Genomic DNA, 9043 nt, shown 5'->3' with positions numbered 1-9043 from the left:
TGAAGAGGAGTCATCCAGCAACCAAACCCAGAGCGACTGGGCCAAGGCGGACACACAATAGATGGTACAAAGACACAGATGAACAGAACCAGAATCTCACTGCTTTTAATTTCCTCTCTCGGGCTTCTGGAGCTCTTGCAACAGGTTGGTCAACTGTTTTCTGTGTATATTAGGAATAATGTTTGTGGACTGAATGATACTTCCATATTATTAATATACCACCAAGACCTGCTGTGTTACCCCCCCACCCCACCAAAAAAAAAAAAAAAAAAAAAAAAGACATGATGGTATCTTTTAAAAGAACCAAAACTATATTCAGTGTGCAAATGAGAGGGCTGAGCTCCACTAGAGGGAAACAATCCCCAGGTTTAAGACAGGTCTCAGTCAGAAATATAGGAAATCAAGGTGATGGGAAGTAATTTGATCATTCAAAATGAAGGATACATTGGAGGTAGACAGAGAATTTAAAAGAGCAACTGACAACTGGACAACTGCAGAAATATAAAATGTGAAATTATCAAGACCAGTGATTGAAAGTAAAGAATGTGCTGAATAAAGGGGCTTCCATCCAAGTGCTGATTACTCTCTGAGCCCAGGGAGTGCAGTCAGGCAGGATCACTGCAGGTTAGGAGGTAAAAGAATTACAGAAGTGCAAAGTCACATAAGCTGAGACTCATTTAAAAAGGCCACAAAATGATCTATAAAGTGGTTGTCTCTGTTCAGGCAGTAACCTGCATCTGAGGCCACGGTGCATTCCTGAAAACGGACGGATTGCTCTGCTCTGATTGAGAATGAGCTGCTGCCCCAAGTGAAGGAGTGTAAGCGTCATGGCTCTCTTGTCTACGACAGAAGTTCAAATGGAGTGCGAGATCAACAGGCAGATTGGTGCTTTCTGCAGTGATGCAGTTGTTACCTTTCAAAAGCACAGTGATGAAGTCCATCCACATTTCAAACTACACCTGCGGTGATGGGCTGTTTGGGAAGGAAATGAGAGTAAAACAGAGGCTGGCGAATGCATGCAAAATTACAGCTTTGTGTGTGTTTTTGTTGTTGTTGTTTGTTTGTTCGTTTTTTTTTTTTTCTTTGTTTGTTTGTTGTTGGGTTTTTTTTTGGGCATTTGGCATCGTGGGAAAATTACATTTTAATTTCAATGTACTTTGTCAGAAGTGTTTCTATTGTTGACATTTATTTTATTTCCCATGCAGTTTTCTGCTTTGTATCTTCTGAGGCAGGCAGCTCATTTGCATACGGCACAGAAGACTCCTGTCCTTACATAAAACTGTGTGGAGGTTTATTTACGCTAATGGGAGCTGCACAGGATGTGCATTCAATTACAATTGATCAATTGATTCAGTTTGAATGAATAAGTGATATGGTTTTCTTAAAGTTTCCATGAAAAAAATAAAGTTAATAATACTAATAATATTGCTTCCTTATTTCAATGAAAATAAAATAAATAAATTAAAGTCAAAACTAATAACCGACAGTAAGAGAAAAATTTATGGCCCCATGACTCATCATCAAATTCTCATAGTAGGTTTCCTCACACTCGCCGAGAAGATGATTTCAATGAAATTGTAACCAAACTAGGTGACACAGATGGAAAACAACACTAGAGAGAGAGATCACCCTGTGCTATACAAAATCGCTGAAACTGTCTTTCCAAAGAGACAAGCATCACCTAACACTCTGTGCTCGTCACTCACAGCCTCACCTCTCCCCTGCTTTCGAGCCCTCTGTCTGTCTCCGTCAGCATCACAAAAGAAAGTTCCCTTTCTCTCCCACTTATCTGTAAGCTCCTCCTGTTTAACAGCAACGCAAGTAAAGTGTAAGCCAAGAGATCTTCATGCAATATGCAAATACATAGTCAGACTTCAAAATAAGCTGGGCTAAGGAAAAATCTGATCACTCATCCCACAAACACACACACACACACACACACACACATATTCATGCAAACACCTTTTACTCTCTGATGCAACATTTGATAATGGTGATGAGGATAATGAGCTGTGGGAGCTGTGCTGTGACTCCTGTCTGCAGTAGCCACCTGTTCTGTTCAGACAGCCTGTGAGGGCTGATCATGGACACATGTTCTCACAAAGTAAGTGTGTGTCTGCCTGCGCTTGAAATGCGTGCGTGATGACACTACTGCAGTGCACATGTCTGAGTGGTTATGATTCTTCAATCACACAAGGTCACATATAACTTAATGTTTCAGCTGGATAGATAACACAAAGACTGCAACTAAAAAAAAGGGAAATTATATGAGATGTTTGACAGAAAAATGTGATCGCAGACTAGCTTTTGCTTTCTGTATATCACTGTTTTCTTCCTTGCTGGAATTCTGCTTTGATGTCATGGTAAATTTTATAGACAATTCTGTGTTCATAATTTTAGTCATCAATAATTTTGTTTCTCTGGAATATGTCGAGTGCAGGATCTAAAAGGTCAGTTGTGTTAGAGGTGTTAATGGTTCATTGGATTCACTTGGTTAAATATGAAATTGGTGGTAACAGATGTCCAGGCCACACACAGCCACTATATTATCAATTTTTGTCCCGTTGCGTCATTAAATACACATCATAAATGTACATTTAAAATAAATTGTAATACAGCAAAAAATAAAGATTTTATGAAACCAGATAAATATACATACAAACCTTATGGTAACTGCAGTGTAGAGGTGGCCTAACCCTAACCCTAAGAACACAAATAAACACAACCCTGTGAACTTCTCTTCCCTTCAGATATTGGTTCCCAAGCAATGGGTGGTCAGTTTCATCCACATCCTTTATAACTTGCCCCTGTTTTCTTACAAGGACTTAAATACAAAGAAGGATGGGTAAACGTGTCTGACATTATGGGTATTTGAGGTGAGATGCTGAAGTGGAGCCTATAATATATTTGAGATGGTGGGAGACCCAGATGAAATGTCATTAATGGGCACAATGAGACAGACTGCAGTCAAACAATCAGCAAAGAAGGATCAGGAGAGTCTGAACATCAAGACCAGACCAGATCCAGATCTCAAGACCACTGAAAAAAAATTCTTTTGAGGTGTAGTAATATTTATTAGGTTAACTGTCACAATAATTACTTTCTAAACTATATATCTTATTCATGTAATAAATAAGATGTGTGGGAAGAGTAAGTTTTACGATGTATTTTCACATAATATTCAAAGGTTTCATAGTCATTGCACATGTACGTAGAAATACCGAGTTTTAGTAGTTGCGTGTTTTGAATCTGCGCATGCGCCTTGTGACGCGCATACAAGACGCATACGCTTCGTTATCCGCCAAAACCCGAGCAGATGACGACGGGCGGTCAGGTGTAATGGAGGCAGGAGCGGCGAAATCATCTCCACGGTAAGTCATTCGGGGCTTTTTGCGGCACAGAGGTGGCGAAGGGAGTCCGCTTCTTTCACTTCCTTTATGATGCTGCGGCCACGGGAACTTGAGCGCCTGGTTCAGCTATGAGCCCGAAAGCTAAATTTATGCTAGCAAGATTCAGAGCCAATAAGAAAAAGGTTAGCGTCAAGCCCCGACTCACTGCCGCAGTCTGCTGACAAACGAAATGGATTTAATCATGTTAGCTGTATGGCCAATATCAAACGTGCACTTAATACATTTGCACGAACTCTTAATTGGATTTCCCCCACAGACATCACCACCAAAGCCCGTTTCTGAGCTGGGAACAACCCCGATGCTAATTTTTTTTTTTCAGAAATAAGCAAAAGAGGAAGCTTTCATGTTTGTTATTTTGCAGTGCACTCTTAGTTTGCCACAAATATATAAAATCTTACAGAGACAGGCAGTCTATGCATCTGCAGAGCAATCGGGACAGGAGAGATGTTCATTCCCACGAAATTTCACTCAGTTTGTCATGTTAAATATCGTTTACTTTATTGGCATTTCAGATGTTTGTTTCTTACAGTGGCTGTGTATTTTTATTCCATATATGTAAAGACATTGTATGGCATATTTCTAAAAGAACCACCAGAACGCCCCTAGGATATAGGCCACTTGTTGATTAGCCATAAGTATCTGAAATTGAGATTAATTTGTGGGAATTTGAAAAAAATCAAAATGATTATCCAAAAATATTTGCTATGATACTTTGCTTCACATGCCTCCTAAGGACCATCACCTTAAATGGAGGCCTTTATTTCTAATTCCATCATCAATATTTTGCTTGTAATTTGAAATGAAGGCACGTTGGTCTCTATTCTGATTCCGTTTACACTGTTTAAATTTTGATTTTGCGTTATTCTTCATACATATGACGCAGCTCTCTCTCAACGACGTGCATCTAGATTCCAGTGCAGGAAAATGCAGGATTTTCTTAATTTAAGATTTAATATATGTGGAAACAGTTCAGATTCTGTATGAAATTTGTGTAATTTTTTTTTTTAATCAGAGCAAAATATTTTGACATCATATCAAAAAGGCATTCGTTTGACAGTGGTACAGTTTATTTTGTCTTTTTGTTTTTGTCCTTAAGCCTGAAGCAAGAACTTTCTACAGTTGACACAGTGCCCTTTGAAGCAGCAACTACAGCAAGCTGTGTCACAAGCAAATCCTTCTGGCTATTCAGGTAAAAAAAAAATGCGTAATTTTTGCACTTCATAAGTGGTAAGAGGTTTACCTTCATCACAGAGCATACATACTATTCCAAATTAAAATGGAGCAGAATACATTCTGAATTTTGAAGTTATGTGTTGCACTGCATAAAAAATTAATGCATAGAAAAGTTGAAAGGACAATCTGTTATATCTATTCTAGTGATATGAATATAGCTATGAACAGATGTTTTGTCACTTAAGAAAAATAATGGTGGTGTTAAAAAATTTAGCCAATTTAAATTACAGAAAAAATATGTAAAATGTAAAAAGTATGTACAAATTACCTTGAAAAGCCACTGGTTTTAGCTGAGATTTTTCAATTTGTTGCAAAATAAAAACTGTAAAATTCAATGATTATCATATTAATAATCATCAGTAAATTACCTGATTTTTGCTAGTAAAAGAAACTTGTATCCGCAAGTGAAGTTTACTTGATGATCGCGTTTGTAGAATTTATTTACAATTTCTAAGTGCAAAAACCTACGTTTTCCCAAGTAAATAACACTCCAATTTTTTTTTTTCAGTGCAGGACAAAGAATGAGTCTAAGAGAGCCAGAGCCCAAGATTTGGAAACAGAAAGAGTCTGAGATCAGGACGTAGCCTGGGACTAAAACCAGAACAGAGCCTGGAACCAAGACCAGGACAGACCAAGGTGATTTCTGAGGTAGCAGAGCACACATGTACAGATACTGTACAAACAATAAAAAAAAAAAAGAACTCAGACAAAACTTTTAAGGGTGCTAACTACATTCGCCTTAGTGGAGGAATTCAAGACTCACTATCTTATTTTCAAGCACACAGGTCAATTTACAAAGAAAAATATCTGGGAGAAAACAGGGTAGCTGACAAAGCTGTGGGGGGAGTTAGTAGGCTTATTTCCCTTGGAGCATCCTGAGCTGTTCGTTGTGCTTTCTGTTGCAAACATGCATGCACGCACGCACGCACGCACACACACACACATGCACACCTTCAGACACTTATATGAATGCAACACTGATCTTCACTATCATCACTCTATGACATGATAGAGACACTGACTGACACACAAAAACTGGGCAGGGAGTCACGGGATGATGCTGACAGGGCTTTGAGGGGTGTTAGAAGACTTATTTCCCTCGCAGACTTCCGCTACCCTTGTGGAATTTTTGCAGCCCTCTTGGAGACCGCTGCTGGAAAGCTGCTACACCTTCTTCAGGTGGGGGTATGGGTTTCTGAAGGTGGTTCTTATCCTAATGCTAGCTTGAGGTATTTGACCTCACTACTTTGTATTAAATTATTTCTGAAATTGATTAATTCTTGAGTAAAATACATTTTGGAAACTGTATGAGTTGTTTTATAAAAATGTTTTAAGAGGACACAGAGAGAGAGACTCAGTGTTGACAGTGGATTTATGCCATGATCTATTTTAAAATCTGTGTATGATACATGACTTGACTACACACGGGCTGAGTATTTGCAGCAGACTAAACTCAGGCTAGACTCCTACTGTATGTCCCAGAAAGTAGCCCGGTTTGTCAGCTGAATAAATAACAGCAACACAGAGAAAGAGAACAGTGCTTCTTCTTTCCTCCTGGTATAGACTGAAAAACTGGGTAATCTGCTCACAGAATGATTATCCACCATCTTTGCCAAGATTAGGTTGTACCTTTAATGAGATCACTTTACACAGGTCACATGGGAAATGATGGAATATGATATGGGTATAACCAAAGGAGATTCTGCAGCCACATAGAAGATATTTCTCCTTCTACATCACATTTATATACCCCTCACTGATTTGAGCTGAATGTGGATTTGATGCTAGTCAGTACGTTGTTTTTCACCTCATAAAATTTGGAGACTTGCATGAGACTGATTTGACAATGGTCAAATTTGTGTAGTTATATTATAAATCAGGCCCAAGCTCAAATGACTCCAGTGATGTCAGTGCTTCATCCAACCTGAATGACCGTATGGACTGTCTTTTAAACCACCTGTTCAACTCATGGCCTGAAATGTGGCAGGTTTTTCCTCACCTTGGTCGGCAGGGCTACAATCATGTGGACAGTGCAGACAGTGGCCAAATGATCATGGCCTTGTTGGGTTTAGATACTAAAACCACTTGGTTAGGTTTATGTTTAGATAACTATGGCTTGAACTATCCTGCTGCATAGGATCTATAGACCATCTATCTGAAAAACTCCGTTTGCTCTCACATAACTTTTATTAAATTGACTTATGGATGATAAAGAAGTGACATAGTTATCAGGATAAAAAAACCCCCATTTGTCATCACTCAAGAGCCACTTTGAAGCAGGGCCACCACATTTAGGATGAAGGCCATCTAAAATCAATCTGTTGCTTTTTTGAAAGTGCTATTATTATCTGAGAGACATCTGTCATGTTGACATTGTGTTATGTTTAGTCCATATAGCCAAGAAGCAACTAGGAACCCAGCAGTGATTCATGCTCCCAGTCCAGTTGGAGCTGTAGTAAAGAGTGGCTCAGGGCCCAATAAAGGCGAGGAGATAAGACAAATGATAAAAGTAGTAGTTTACAACCTTTCTCTTGTTTATGTACTGTAGTATTGATAAATAGACAGTAACTAAAGGTTCCAGTTTCCTGTTCTATTCTGGTAGAGTCCAGGTCAACCTGCTCATTTAACAACAAAAGGACATTTTGTGTTTCACAAAGACAGCTTCCTCTCAAATCCCACAGGCCACTGTCGGTGGAACACGTGGTTACATTTTGGTTAAGCTCCTATTTTGAGAAAGAGGTAACCGACAGTTATACTGGGTAAAAAAAAATCCCCTAATCTTTTGTAGCTATGTAGATAGTGTAGCTTGTATTGTGTTGCTGCTCTAAACAGTAATACTGTTCAAAGGTGTTTTTTATCAGCTATATAATTCCTGTTCGCTCTTTTTGTTTGTCCTGTCTCCTACCATTTTTCATCCGTCCACCAGATGTCCTCAGACTCACCTCCCTGTCCAGGTCCACCTGCCAGCTCACCTGTCCTCTACTCTCAGTCACCTACGTTTCTCGGCCAATCACACTCCAATTAATAATTTCTCCGACCTGCCCGGTATGTGTGCCCACCCCTTTCCACGGTCAGTTTTCAGGTCATCTATTTATGTCTCTATGTGCATGGTTACCAGCAGCCTAACCTGTTGGTGGGTTTTTTTGACTGTGTTTGTCCACCTGTTTTTCTATAAGGCTCCCGATTTTATCAATTTTAAGTTCTTTTACTGCACCTGTGTGACCCTGTATTTGAGCTCCCTGCCCATACTATACTATACTATACTAATAGTATACTGCCTATACTATTGTAAAAAGCCTAAAAAAAGCTAACGACTCTGCCTTCCCCCTGTGAATGTTCTTCATTATACGTTGTCCTGTTTCATTTTTTAGAAATAAAGTAGAGAGAAAACTACATTATGTGAATAAAAAGGTCTTTGATTATAAACTAAATGATATTTTGTACAGGCAGTAATAAGCAAGCATTCATGCTTGATGGGGCACTTGCGTGAAGAAAATAAAGGTGTTGTGGAAAATGCAAAGGCTGCAAAATAAGTGCTGGTTTTTGACAGAGGCAGTTAAAAGGTATCTGCTGCTTCTTTTGAAATCCTTTGTTGTTGTGACACAAAAGCCTGGCTTGTTTTTAGTGACCTTGGAGACTCTGGAGCAGAGAAAGACAATCCTGCTTAAGCTGAGAGGGCTGTAGAGGATTTAGAAAACAGGTTGAGGATGGGAGGGTCACAGATGGAATCTCAGATGGAATAATTACCATGTGTCCCAAATCCTGCCTGACTCTCCCCTCTAATCCAGAGAAGAGGAGAAAACACAGAGAAAAGTCCAATTATATTCTGAACTTCCCTTTCTTTTAACCTTTCCCTCTCTTGTTCCAGCCACCACTCTCCCCTTTATACCTCTGGCCATCTCTACTCAAGGCTTAGTCTGTCAGAATCAGAATAAGTGTTAAACATTGCAGCTGTGTGAATGTCGATAAGTTTCCTTCCTGCTGTGCATACTGAGGCCCGTTTGAAAAGTTATGTGACCGCTTTGCTTCAGATGAGGAATGAACAGGGATTACACGTCAGAAAACCACACAAAGATTTTTGATTTCCATTCATTCCATGTTATCATTTGTTGGACAGAGCTTTATTTAGTGGTAGCATAATATTCGACATGTTTCCTTTAAACAGGACTTATTCAGATTACAATAAAGAATCAAATGATTTTTAGAGTAGAATAGAAATTTGTATTGATTGAATCAGACATTATTTGTAACATCTGTTTAAAAGGCACATTTTAAACCTGGCCCAGTGGTTTCATGTTGTGATCTACTCATATATTTTTCTGTGATTGATGGTCTGGCAATAACAATAGGCCTGCCTCTGTGTATTCCAGATGAAGTGCCTGTACAAGGGAAGCCATGAG

Source organism: Echeneis naucrates, chromosome 20, assembly GCF_900963305.1.
Source record: "Echeneis naucrates chromosome 20, fEcheNa1.1, whole genome shotgun sequence".
Lineage (NCBI taxonomy): Eukaryota > Metazoa > Chordata > Actinopteri > Carangiformes > Echeneidae > Echeneis > Echeneis naucrates.
The sequence above is the reverse complement of the archived record's forward strand: the minus strand, read 5'-3'. Positions refer to the sequence as shown.